Consider the following 15,185-nt stretch of genomic DNA (forward strand, 5'->3'; position numbering starts at 1 on the left):
TAGAAAATCCCTAGGAAATAGGCCAAAATTAGTGATTTTTGGTATTTTTCCAAATTTTGTGTAATTGACCAGGATAGATGGGAGTAGGATAGATAAGGCTATTAGAGACTTTTTAGTCAGGTTTGTTTATTATTTCTCTATTTAATCCAAGACTATTGATGATCTAAATTTGAAACTACTTGTAAATGGTTTGCAAGGTATTCAATTCAGATATATACATATTTAAAAGATGTCCATGTCTTGCAGAAAGAAAACAAATGAAATTTTCAGCTGTTCATGACCCATTTAAGCATAGCAGATTTATTTCCTTTTACTGTTTAACACACTAAAACGAATTTGTTCTGTAAAATAAATCAACCACAGATGCAAAAGAAGTTGATGAAGCAGTTCACCCCTCCTGGGCTACGTCTGTTGGGTCCAAGGCTCCCAAATGGGCCTGTCCTTGTTTTAATTAAATGCTCAAATTGAATATACAGCTGAATAGAAGCATCTACAGGTGGAATAGATGGTAAAAATGGATTCAGAACACTTGAATCCTTCAGGATTGACTACTGGTTCACCTCCAATGGATACCTGCAACCCTATACAGTTCTCCCAATACTGGGCCCTAGTGGCTCCTAGAACTTCCACGGCTCCAAAACCTCTACAAATGACCTCAGATGGCTGTAAGACCTGCACCAATGGCTTCAGAAGGTCGAAGATACCCAAAATCAAAAAAAAAATTGTCCAAAACCGCCTTTCCTAGCCAAAGTTATGGCCAATTAAAGTTTCTCCAGTCTGCCCCTAGAAAAACTCCAGCTAACTGTAGTTGGAGGCCAGATAAGCCCGCCAATTTTGGCGGTCCGCCAATTCCGCCACCAAATCTGACCTGACCGCCGGATAACCGTTGGGCTTTAACGTGCATGTGACTGAGTTAATGTAACTGGCAGTTCCCCTTGGATTCCGCGCTGGTGGTTAGTGTTCTGGCCCTGGTTCTCGGCACAAGATCATATGGAATGGGGGCTGGCCGCTTAGGGGCTGGCCCCCTTCATTTCCCGCCCAACAAACAATTTAAAATTTAAATAAGCTTTGGTCCAAACAACATTCAAGTTCCACTGTTGTGGCCCAACGGTAAGGCATGTCCCTTGTAATAGGGAGGTCGCGGGTTCGATCCTCCATCCCTACAAACCTTGATGCTGACGTCACCTGAGGCCACGTGGCAGCCTCCGAGCCTGCCACGTGGCAGCTTGCTATTGGCTGTTCGAATGAAATATTCCCTGGAATATTCTGTGGAATATTCTGTGGAATATTCTTTTTTTAATTTTTTTTTTGAAAAATTCAAAATTACAATGTTACTGAGAAATTCTTCTTTTTGCCATAACTTCCTCATACAACGACCGTTTTTCGAACCATTTGCGGCGCCGGAATCAGGAGGACGAGCACTTTCCAGTCATTCAACTTTGAACCAGTTCTGAGCATTTTAAATTTTGAGCATTTTACGACACTTAGGACATGAGCACCTGATCAATTGAAGGCTTAAGAATGTAGAATTTATGTAATCTGATTTTGATACTCTTTGAAGACTGCAAGTTAATTGAAGAACCTATTTCATTTCAATTTTTTCTTCATGCTTGGTTGATTTATTGAAGTTGTTGTAGCTGAGATTTCTTCAAGTGTGCAAGGCAAGGGTGGAGGCCCCCCACGCCAAGCTAAGTGCACTTCTTGGTTAAATTTTCATGGTTTTCATAAATTAGTTCTTGTTTCAAATGTATTTAGATGTGTGATGATTTCTGAATGGATATTGGTTTAATTCTAATCTACATATGAAGGGCCACATAGGAATTTAAGTTAAATTCCCTTTCTTTTTGATCTTGAACTAAAACTAAATATCATTCTCCTTTTCTTATTTGAAGTTATTTCTGCATTTCTCGTTTGAACCAAGAATTGTGAAGAAGGACAACCTGGTCCTCCTTAGTTAGGAGCCTCTTCTTTTACATCTTATGCATCATAAACCATTGTTAATTAGTGCTTTTAGATTTGTCTTCATGAAAATAGTATTGTAGGGAAGGACAACCTGGTTATCCTAAGTTAAGGGCCTCATCCCTCACATATAACAAAAGTGAATCAAAAATTACTTAATTAGATTTTATATTTGTAATATTCATTTCTTTCAATCTTTATATTTCATCTTCTAACATTGACTACCATTGGAATCCATAGACTTTCGACATGCTTCTAAGTTCTACAAACATGGATTGATAATTAAATACTTGTGTTAATTTGCATAGTAAATTGACCCAACAATAAGTATTATGCAACATCCTTTCTTAAACTTGACCAGAAGTAACTTTTCCAAATAATTGTTAAAAGTTTCTGGTATCCTGGGTGAGCGACATAAGGCTTCCTGTGAAATTCATCCAGTAATAATTGCTTGACAGAATTTTGATTGGAAACATAAATTATGTTCCTAAATGTTAACAATTTGTCAGAAGCTATATCATAATCAGACTGTTTTCCCTTTTTCCGATCCTATGTTGCTTGCTGCGAAAGAAAGGCGTATTTTGGATCTTTGAGGGATGCTTCCTTGATAATTTCAGGGAGGTTAGATTGTGTTTGACTGAGTTGTATTTCATAGACGCAATGCATTTTCCTGCTTAATGCATCAGCCACTCGGTTTTCTTTACCTTTAAGGTGCTTCATATCAAAGTCAAATTCACTCAGAAATGTAGTCCACCTAGCCTACTGAGCATTTAAACTTAACTGATTAAAAAAATTTGTTAGACTACTATGATCAGTTAACAATAGAAATTTCTTTCCTAGAAGGTAGTGCTGCCACATTTTAAGTGTGTGTACAACTGTTGTTAACTCTAGATCATAAGCAGAGTACCGCTGCTCATAGTCTTTCAATTTACGTGATTCGTATGCTATGACCTTTCCTTCTTGAGTTAATACTCCACCAACCCCTTCCTTACTTGCATCTGTGCAAACTACGAATGATTTTTCTAGATCTGCTACTTTTAACACTGGTGCAGTGGTAAGCAACTGCTTCAGCTGCTCAAAACTCTATTGGCATTCTACTGTCCAATGGAAAGCACACCCCTTTTTCTGCAGTGAGGTCATAGGAAAAGCTATTTTTGATTTTTTTTTAATGAATCGGCGGTAATAACCTGTTAGGCCCAAAAAGGATCTAATATCTGCAACCTTTTTCGGGGTTATCCATTCCATTATCGTTTGATCTTCTCGGGATCAATCGTTATGCCCTCGACTGATATAACATGGCCCAAATACTAAATATTGTCTTTGTAAAAATCACACTTGCTATACTTAGCATACATCTGATTGTCTTGCAAAATCTGCAAAACTATTCTTAAGTGCTTTCCGTGCTCTTCTTGATTTTTTGAATAAATTAATATATCATCAATAAAAATCAACACAAATTTATCTAGGAAAGGCTGAAATATGTTGTGCATCGGGCTCATAAATGTGGTTGGGGCATTTGTAAGGCCAAAAGGTAGTACTATGAACTCGTAATGACCGTAGCGAGTTAAGAAGGCAGTCTTACAAATTTCCTCGTCCTCTATTCAGATCTAGTGGTAACCGGATCTTAGATCAATCTTAGAGAATATGCTGGCCCCTTGCACTTGGTCAAATAATTCGTCAATTCGAGGCAGAGGATATCTATTTTTGACGGTGAGTTTGTTTAGCTGACAATAGTCAATTCAAAATCTTAAAGTCCCATCCTTCTTTTGAACAAACAACACAGGGGCTCCCCATGGTGATACACTAGGGCGAATGTACCCTTTGTCTAAAAGTTCTTGTAGCTGCATTTTGACTTCTGCTAACTCAAGGATGCTCATGCGATAAGGAGCTTTTGAAATAGGGGTTGCTCCAGGTATGAGTTCAATAGTAAAATCGATGTCACGTCTAGGGGCAACCCAAGAATAGTTTCTGGAAATACATCCACAAATTCTTGAATTACAGGAATGTTTTCTAATGAAGTCATCTTGTTTCTGTCATTAGAGTATCCTACCTGAACAACGTAAATCTGGCAGCCCTTTCTAATTCATTTCCCAAGCTGGTTAGCAGTGATGGGGCGTAACTTCATGCTTTTTTTGATTCCTTGAATTTCTTTACTTTTCCCCGATTCGGTAAGGTAGTTTATAGATTTCTCTTTACAATCCACTAAGGACCAACGTCCTTCTAACCAGTCCATTCCTATCAATACATCGTAGGAACCTAAGGGCAATATATTTAAATCAACATGAATGAGCTGCCCTGAAACTATGATTGGACAATTTTTTGTTTTAGCAGACACCTTCCTCTTAGCTCTGGTGGCTAGTTGCACCAGCCAAGATTTCTTAAATTTGCTACTAGGCAGCTGACATTTTTCTACCACCTTGGGACTAATATAACTTAGGCTAGCACCTAGATCAAATAAAACAGAAATAGGTTGATTAGCAATCATACCTTCACACTTGATCATGGTGGGCTGGTATTCTGCTTGATGGTCGTCCAAAGCGGCATTAATTCTGGGCATACTCCTTGCTATATCTCCAACTGTGGAGGCTTCGTGCATATTGGAAATTTGTTCCGTTTGAGCCTTGTGCAGGTTGTTCTTATAATAGTGATTCCCCACATCCCCAACATTGCAGAGGTGGCTTTGGTGGTTGGTCAGTTACAGGCTTATTAATTCCCTCTGTCTATTTTCTTTCGGGGTATGTTGGAAACTTCGGCAGCTTCCTGGTAAATTTTCCAAAGGTTCTCTGCTGATTATTCCGACCATTTCCTACTTTCTGCTGTCTATTTGGGGGTAAATTCCTCATTCTTCTGCCTGAAGCTCCTTTGGGTGCTTCATTTTTCTGTTTCACTTTTGGGAACTCCTTTGCTTTTTCATCAAATTAACACTTAGTCAAGTATTTATCCTTAAAATTGATCTAGGTGGATATTGGTGGCCACCTGCCAAGTCCACCTGGACCCCCACCATTGTCTTTCTCAGCATTTTCAGTTTCCTTAATTGTAGCACAACTTACTATTTTTAGCAGTTTTTCGAGTCCTGAACTTCCGGAGCCGTTTTGAGGCCCTAAACGACGTTTTTTTGGGAATCCGGGGGCAACACGAGTCCATGGAATGGACTGGTGTTGCCCGTTCCAACAATGATAGTGCTCGGATAGATCTTTCTAATGAGCTATTGTACGCGTCAAACGGAGATCATATGCCAAAGTTACGACCCCGGGAAGTTGATGTACCAACTTACCCCCAAACGGGGCCCACAGTTTGGCGTTTCATCTCCTAGGGTTAGGTTTTGGAATGTTAAGGGTTTTTTCCATTGTTTCTCAACAATAAATAGGCCTTCGAGCCTCATTGTAACACAGTTCAGAGGCATGTAGCCATCACATCTCTTCTCAGAGATAAGCTACCATCGCCCTAGCTAGTTTATTTCCATTTCTGTTTGTAAGCATATTTCAGTATTTTCCATTAATGAAATGAAGTATTATTTCCGCTGCATCTTTGTGTATATGGTTATCTCTGTAATTTGTTGTGTTCCTGTTTAAATCCGGATCAGTGGTATCAGAGCGGTCTGCTTTTTCTCTGTTTTTCTTTGCATGTCCCCAACAAGGTCGGGATATAAGGAGTTAGGGCTTGAACTGGTTGAACCTTTGCAAGACCAGCCTCGCAAATCCCGACGGCCTCCCATGGCGGACGAGAAGAAAGACGAGGGGGCAGGAGATCCCATCAAAATCTTGCTCGAAGAAGCGCTCGAGCGACAACGGAACGCGATGATGGACAGCTTTGCGCAGATCCTTCAGCGGCTACCCAGAAGCGGCGCATCAGCTTCCAGCAGCTCCTCTGGAAACGCCACACCCTTTAAGGTACAAGTTAATTTTGAAATCCCCATATTCGAGGGTCAGATAGACGCCGATGCCGTAGATAAATGGTTAAATCTGCTAGAGGGTTATTTTTCTGTTCATGAATTTTCGAGTCGGGAAAAGATTGTTTTTGCTCTTCTCAAAGCAGCCCCCCACGTCAAGGACTGGTGGGAAACCTACTGCGAGCAGAAGGATGAAAGTACTGGCTCACTATTTTCAGCCGCACCCACCTGGGATTCGTTCCGGGATGCCATCAAGGAGCAGTACTACCCTGTCGGAAGCTATGAGGATGAATACATAAAGTGGACCACGCTGCAGCAGGGAAGGGACCAAGATGTGCCGGAGTTCACCAATCTTTTCCATACCCTTCGCACAAAGTTGGGTATCAAGGATTCGGAGCAACATTTGATACTCAAATACCGTGGCTGCCTGCACAAGTACATCCAGGAAGAAATACAGTTCCTAAACATCCCCTCGCTTGGCGTAGCATACCGGTATGCCATCAAGGTCGAGCAGAAGTTTAAACAAAAGAAGCGAGACTTTGGATCTGCGAATCCAAAGCAGGGGAAAGGTGCCCCTAAACCACAGAACAAAGGACAAAGCCAAGGCGGGATAGCCCAAGACAACCAGCCGAAGCTGCAAGCAAAGAGCAACGCCGCGAAGCCGAGAAAGGACATTGGAAAATGGTGCGAGTTCCATAAGAGCTCCACTCACAACACAAGTGAGTGTCGGGCCAAGCAGTCACTGGTGGCTGAGCTAAAGGTTTCAGAATCAGATGCATGTTCCGACTCTGAGTCAAAACCCGATAAGGGGTATGAAAAAGGGAAGCAGATCATTGATGCGGATCCCAGCGCCACTGTTGCTACCGCAAAGATCCAGAAAAATGAACCCGAAGATCCAGAGGAGGAGGAGCGTCTCTTCCACTCCCAGATGTGGGTAAAGGGCTCCCCAATACAGTTCATTGTTGATAGCGGGAGTCAAAAGAACCTCATTTCGGCAGAGGTCGTGAAGTAGTTGGGCTTACCGACCACAGCACATCCACAACCATACACCATTGGGTGGCTTCACCAAGGGCGAGATCTTCGCGTGAGCCAGCAGTGTCGCCTTCCATACAACATCAAGCCCTTCACGGATGAGGTATTGTGTGACATTGCTCCCCTTGAAATTTGTGATGTATTACTAGGACAACCATACTTGTGGAAGCGACATGCTGTGTATGAATCAAGGCCCCGTGCTGTTATTATTACATTGGGAAATAAGTTGTTCAGGATACCAGAGGTAGCACCACCTGCCGCCATCTCTTTGATTACTGCAAAACAATGCAGTAAGATCATTTCCAAAACCAGGAAATTTGTTTTCCTGATGATACGCCCTCAAGGGAAGAAGAAGACAGTGGCCGCGGCCTCCAAACGGGGTCCCTCTGCACGGCAGCTACAGATGGACAAGATTGTGGAGGAGTACGAAGACATCTTCACCTCCCCAGCAGGGGTTCCTCTGCACTGTCAAGTCAAGCACTCCATCGATCTGACCCCAGGTGCGCCGCTACCCAATGGACCAATTTATCGGCGCTCCGTTCTGGAGAACAATGAAATCAAGAGGCAGATTCAGGAGCTCCTGCAGAAAGGTCACATCCGTCCGAGTTCTTCGCCCTGTGGGAGCCCGATAGTGTTGGTACAGAAGAAGGATGGGACGTGGAGACTCTGTATTGACTATCAGGCGCTGAACAAGATCATTGTCCGTAATAGGTACCCGATCCCGCGGATTGATGACCTCCTAGACCAACTAAAGGGGGCGAAATATTTCAGCAAGATCGATCTGAAGTCAGGATATCACCAGGTACCAATTGAACCCTCAGATGTGTGGAAGACTGCCTTCAAATCCAAGGAGGGCCTCTTCGAATGGTTGGTCATGCCTTTCGGATTGACGAATGCTCCTGCAACCTTTATGAGGCTAATGGATGACATCTTGCAGCCATTCACCAACTCCTTTGTAGTAGTATACTTGGATGACATTCTGATCTTCAGCCAGAGTTGGGAAGAGCACCTCCAACACATCCGACAGGTTCTCCAAACACTGCGGCAACACAAGCTATGTGCCAATTTGGAGAAATTCACTTTTGGCATGACCGAGGTTCAGTATCTGGGATACATCATTGATGAACAGGGGGTGCATGTCGATCCAGCCAAGGTCCAAGTCATTCGGGATTGGCCCTCTCCAACCACTCTAACAGAGCTCCGCAGCTTTCTAGGTCTTGCCAACTTCTACCGCAGGTTTGTGTTGGGATTTTATCATATTTCTTGGCCCTTGAGTCAAGTCACCAAGGGCGGGGCGAAAGCAAAATTCTTTTGGTCTGAATCTCAACAGAAGGCATTCAGGGAGTTGAAGGATCGCCTCTGCACGGCACCAGTGCTCGCGTTACCAGATTTACAACAACCATTTGAGGTCGAGACAGATGCCTCTGACTATGCTATTGGGGCAGTCCTTACTCAACATGGACATCCAGTGGCATATCACAGTGAAACACTTTCAGACACAGTCCGGAAGTACCCCACTTATGATAAAGAGATGTATTCCATTGTATAGGCCTACCAACAATGGAAGCATTACATTTTGGGGAAGGAAACGGTCATCCACACAGACCACCGACCTCTGCAGTTCATACAGACCCAAGGGAAATTGCAGAATGATCGCCATCAGAAGTGGTCTACATACCTGCAACAGTTTCACTTGAATATCAAGTATAAAAAGGGCAGCACCAATAATGTTGCAGATTGCCTTAGTCGACCACCGATCATGGCGCTAACCACCGTGCTCAACTCTTGCGGGCACGAGACTTCTGATTGGCCACTTCTCTACAAAAGCGACCCAGAATTCGGCCACACATACCAGACACTCTTGGAGGGTCGGCAGGTTGCAGATTTTCACCTCCAAGATGCCCTATTATGCCACCTCGGTCACCTTTGTGTTCCTTCAAGCGAGCGTGCCAAGATGATTTGGGAAGCACACTACAGTCGGGCTGCTGGGCATTTCGGGGTCGAGAAAACAGTGGCAGTACTGCAAAACTATTTCTATTGGCCGAATCTTCGACAGGATGTTGGGAAGTACATCCGATCATGTACTGCCTGTGCCATTGCCAAACTGACCATTAAGAAGCAAGGCCTCTATACCTCGTTGCCTACCCCTAGTCGACCTTGGGAATCCATCTCCATGGATTACATGTCAGGCCTTCCTTCCACTAAGCATGGAAATGACTGTGTTTTTGTGGTCGTCGACAGGTTCTCAAAGATGGCCATTATGATGGCCTGCAAGAAGAATATCACAGCAGAAGCCACTGCTAAACTCTTCTTTGAACGAGTGTGGGTGCACTTTGGGATCCCACAGTCTATCATCTCAGATCGAGACAGTCGGTTTCTCAGCACCTTTTGGTCCAGTCTTTGGTCAATGCTGGACACCAAACTCACGAAGTCCACAGCCTTCCATCCTCAAACTGATGGCCAGACAGAGGTTGTCAATAGGATGATTGTGCACATTCTGCGCATGTATAACTCAAAGCATCCACGCACATGGGACGAGAGCCTCCCCTACGTTCAGCACAGCTACAACCGAGCTCTTCACAGCTCCACTGGCCATAGCCCTTTTCAGGTGAGTTTGGGATTCCAGCCACTATGCCCCATTGATGTGGCCATGCCACTTGCAGCTACTCACATGAATTCAGCTCATGTCCAGTCCGAAACAGATAAGGCCACCAGCTTCATTGAGCGCATCCAACATATTCGCCAGCAGGTCCATGACATTCTTGAGAAATGAAATGCCAAGTACAAGCAGCGACACGATCAACATCGGGTGCCACACAAGTTTCAGGTGGGCGACAAAGTCTGGTTGCATTTGCAAAAGGAACGCCTTACTGGAGCCTATCGGAAATTGAGACCACTCCGATATGGTCCTTACACCATTACTAAGGCTATGGGAGACAATGCATTTGAGCTCAGCATTCCCCCATTCCTTGGCCTACACCCAGTATTCAATGTGGACCGCCTTCGGCCATACTTTCCACCATTGCTAGACACATCCGACATTGCAGAACAGCTCAAACCCACAGAATTAAATCCAGATTGCATGGAACAAGCTGCAACTGATCGGATCATGGACACACAGATCAAGAACACTCGCCAACAGAATATCCAACTGTATCGAGTTGTCAAAGCGGGCCAACTCCTTCAGCAGGGCAAGTGGCTCACCAGGGAACAAGTTCAGCAGAAGTTTCCTCATCTCATGGAGGAGCTCAACGCAATGGGGACCATTGCTTCCTAAGGGGGGAGGAATGATCCAGGTGGATATTGGTGGCCACCTGCCAAGTCCACCTGGACCCCCACCATTGTCTTTCTCAGCATTTTCAGTTTCCTTAATTGTAGCACAACTTACTATTTTTAGTAGTTTTTCGGGTCCTGAACTTCCGGAGCCGTTTTGAGGCCCTAAACGACGTTTTTTGGGGAATCCGGGGGCAACACAAGTCCATGGCTCGTTCCAACAATGATAGTGCTCGGATAGATCTTTCTAATGAGCTATTGTACGCGTCAAACGGAGATCATATGCCAAAGTTACGACCCCGGGAAGTTGATGTACCAACTTACCCCCAAACGGGGCCCACAGTTTGGCGTTTCATCTCCTAGGGTTAGGTTTTGGAATGTTAAGGGTTTTTTCCATTGTTTCTCAACAATAAATAGGCCTTCGAGCCTCATTGTAACACAGTTCAGAGGCATGTAGCCATCACATCTCTTCTCAGAGATAAGCTACCATCACCCTAGCTAGTTTATTTCCATTTCTGTTTGTAAGCATATTTCAGTATTTTCCATTAATGAAATGAAGTATTATTTCCGCTGCATCTTTGTGTATATGGTTATCTCTGTAATTTGTTGCGTTCCTGTTTAAATCCGGATCAAAAATGTTTCTGGAATTCTTGCCACGTTACATGTTCTTCATCAATATTTGTCACTGTTTTGATTTCTTCCCACTAGAGAGTGGCCTTTCCCCGTAACTGATAAACTACTAACCATGCTTTGAGTTTGTCAGTATATTCATAAATATGGAAATATTTCCCCATGTCAATCAACCATGCTTTGGCTGCCTCCTTAAATTCTGCTTCGAACAGTGATGGTTTTATTTTCTTAAACTCACCCTATAATTTCGTCTTCTGTTTTTTGGTTTTTATTTGGTCTGAAATGTTATCTGAACGCCCTTCTTCATCCTCCTTATGTCCTTTTGCTGATTCAACATTATCCTCACCATGATGAGATGTTGGTGTTCTTTCTCTGTCCTCCGTGCCTGGGTCTCGCCCTCGTTGATTCTGTTGGTAGGACATAATCTTGAGAATATTTTCTTGCTCCTGTCTCATGCGTTCATTATTTGACCTCAAATTTATCATTTATGTACGTAGTTGCTGCATTGTTTCTAGAAGAATAGCATTAGCTTCTCGAGACTCCTCTCCCAACTATATCCATATATATGGATTGGCCTCTACGTAACGCACCTCCAGCGGCTTTGATATCTTGGGGCTCCTCTACATGTTGTGTGTGGGCTTCTGTCTCTCTCTCTCTATGTTCACATTAACCAAATCAGTTGTTTATGCATATTTTTAAGCATGCTAGCACTTAATTTTCTATGTAATATTTAACCCAGAAGCCTCAGCGTGCGAAACTGTGCTCTGATACCATTTGTAACACATCCTACTAAAAAAAAATCTTCATTGAATAAACTCATATATAACATTATTACCTCATTCTATATATTAACATTGATTTTTATAAGTTTAAACTATATTATTAACATAGACATGATTGGATTTATCAAAGATTTGGATTAATTTTAATCAAATTTATCTGATACGTTTGCTTATATGCCGCATGGGCTTAACTCCACCTGTCCTCACCTCGAGAGGTGGTGATGACTCTCCCACCTGTCACTTGGGTTTCGAGTTAATGCTTGAGGTTTTGAGGTAATGCCGAGGTCCGGCCTGCTGCCAGAGGAATTCATTCATTGAATGCATTTCTTTTCACTTGTTAACCCTAAACTTTCAGCATTAATTGGTTGGGTAATGTTTTCGTTCTGCTCGCGGCGATAATGGTTGCAGCTCTGCAACGAGTTGTGAGCAATAATGGTTATGACAGTTTGATTCACTCATCTGTTCATCCATCAGGTGCAATCCGTCGACTCAGAGCTTAATGAATTGTCACCTTTAGGCGAACTTCTGGCGACAAGGTAAGCTTGCCGGCTAACTCTTAGTTATCATATTTCTTTATTTTTCTCCTTCACCAAGAATTGCACCGGTAATAGAAGAATGTTGCAGGAATTCTCAATGGAGGTGGTCTTGATTCTTCCCTCAGCCTAGGCGTCCGAATAAGGATAGTCTTCTGTGGGCGAATTCCAGGTTTCCCTATCACTGAGTTATTATGAGAAAATTCCTCTTGGTTGGAATATTGGTTTAATGTTTCTGTTGTTTTGTTATCAAGTCTACGAAGCTTCATCAACTGGGACGGTTCCTTTCAAGTAATGCTAGAGTAAAGTTGTTTTTATAAAGTAAATATGAATGTTTGACATTCCAGAGTTCTAACCCTCTGGTGGGTTTCACGGGAAACAACTTGACCTTGCTAATGGAGTCGATATGCCCTTGGAAGGAAATTGTACCTGATATCCTAATCGAATGCCTTTTGCTATGCTTCCACGTTGGTCTAATTTAACAATTCGATGACATTGACTCGGGTATTTGCTTTTAACTGTTGTAATGACAAGATTTATTTCAAGGTTGTATAGTTTGGACGGTGGGAGGGTTTACTGGCTCTTGGCATGACCAAACCCTCACCGCAACCCATAATTCCTATCACGTTTAAATGGATGATAAATAATTAAACTGACTGTAATGATTCTTGATTCATAGCTTTGGGCTACGCAAGACCTTAATGTATAATCCCTTATTTCTTTTTCTTGACTATAATAATTTTACATTAACAGCTTTATGGCATATGCTGCCCGACTTAAGATACTTTGTTTTTTGGTTCAAAATGTATGTTTAGATGGATATATGTGTGGTTATGACTCGCTAAATCTCAACCTTTTCCACGGACAAGCAGGGATTGGAACCGATCCTTACTGCTTTCCACAGTTTGCATATATGTATATAAGTTCATGGTTTGAAATTTCATTTAACTAGAAGAACCGTGAGTTTATGCTGGAAGTCCTGCATGGTTTGGATACTTTGTTATGGTTTATATTCTTAATGGTGCTTTCAGTCCATGCGTTATGCTGTTATTTCTTTTCATCGATAGCGGATAACCTGATAATGAATAGGGAAGTCGAAGCTATACCCATGATCTCAAATGTATAATAAACAAAGTTTCTTGTTTTACCAAACTGAAAGCAATTTATACTTTAAGGTTGAGCCGTGCCTTTCTCTGCTAATAATTGTAAACAGTTTTGGTTTTATGGTTCTGAACTGTTGTAAGCAAATAAATACAGTTTTCCATTTCATATGTATGTAAAATTAAAGAAGTCTAAATTATCATTGCATCTATGTTATCCTTGCATCTGTTGATAATACTGCAATGTCTTCATCAGATTCTTGAAGTTATAACTCTGTATTTATTTTCATCCATAAGATAATACTAGGAAGGAGATATGTAATAGACCCTTTTCTATGATGGGTATAACAGAGTTTACCGAGACGATACTCATAATAGTAATATCTATCTTAGAGTTAGTATAAAAACTGAAACATCTATCCCTAATTAATACACCATTCCAATTGTCAATAATAAGTATAGGTTTTGGTTACTTATCTGTTTCGAATGATTTTAGCACTGTGCAATTAATATTCCTTCTGGAACATCTCACCACCCATCCATGGACCCAACAATCACATCTCGGGTCCCCCACCAAGCACTTCCTGCTCCTGGTAGCTTTTAAATTAAACGCAATCGGGTGTCTTGGGCTTGAGGACTATTGTCCAGCCTCAAGTCGCACACCCATTTGACTGTTTGCCATAGTTCAATTTTCCCACTGGTATCTCTGCCCAGCTCAAGGAAAAATTCTCGCCACCCCGCCTGCTTCCTTTCCCCTCCCTTTTGGGGAAGGAGATGGCAACCGTTTCTAACTATTCAAGGAGTTGTTATAACTATTTTATATTTAGTTTTTCCTTAATTAACACTGTTTAATTTCTTTAAACAAAATGTCATGATGTTCTGGATTTTCTAGCCTTAACTTTTTGACAACCATGTTCAGTGAAATTAAAAGTTTCTAAGTTCTGTGTAAAACTTGGTAAAAACAAAAGTAATTATGGTGCAACAAAGGGTGTTACAGCTCTCCCCCCTTATGAGGAACATCGTCCTCAGTGTTCTCCTCTTCTTCCCAAGTGGCCTCCTCCAGGCCAAAGTGCTTCCATTGCACTTTAACATGGGGGATGGTTCGCTTCCGTAAGGTTGTTTCTCTCCAATCTAGAATACGAAGAGGCTTTGCCAAGAACTCTCCCTCAGGCTCAACCTGAACAAATTTATAATTGGTTGTTAGAATTGTGCCAAACAAAAATTTTAATGTCACATATTCATCTGTTTTTATTACCTGTATATTTTCCCAGTTAATTATATGTTGAGGGTTGTATAAATATTTTTTTAGCAAGGATATATGGAAAACATTGTGAACTCAAATGTGGCCCGAAGCGCTAATTTATATGCCACTGGTTCGATTCGTTCTAGTATTTGTAATGGTCTGCAATACCGAGGTGCCAACTTGGCGCAACCCCTCCACTGTAAGGTGCTTTTCCGGGGCTTAAATTTTAAATATACATGATCCCCTTACTGGAATTCTTTATGAGTCCTCTTTTTATCAGCATAAACCTTTTTCCTATCCTGAGCGGCCTTTAAGTTCTAGCGAACCTTTTTCACTGTGGCCTCCATTTCAAATAACATATCTAGACCCAATGCTAACTTATTAAGTGGGTTATTCCAGTTTGTGGGTACCCGACACTTCCTTCCATACAGTACCTCAAAAGGGCTCATGCCCAAAGACTCGTGATGGCCATTGTTATACGCGAACTCTACTAAATGGAGGTAATCCTCCCACTTGTGTGGTTGCTGCATAACAAACATCCTTAACATATCTTTCAGGACTTGGTTCACTTGTTCTGTTTGGGCATCTGTTTGCGAATCGTAAGCGGTATTGAATTGAATCTAGGTACCCAACCCAATGAAAAGGGTTTTCCAAAATGCGGATGTAAATTTTACATCCCTGTCGGAAATCACTACACGAGGTATCCCATGTAATCGGAAGATTTCCCTCATGAATATATCTGCA

The sequence above is a fragment of the Pinus tabuliformis genome, chromosome 6 (genome assembly GCF_031772625.1).
Source record: "Pinus tabuliformis cultivar Carrire ecotype Pingquan chromosome 6, CPIR1, whole genome shotgun sequence".
NCBI lineage: Eukaryota > Viridiplantae > Streptophyta > Pinopsida > Pinales > Pinaceae > Pinus > Pinus tabuliformis.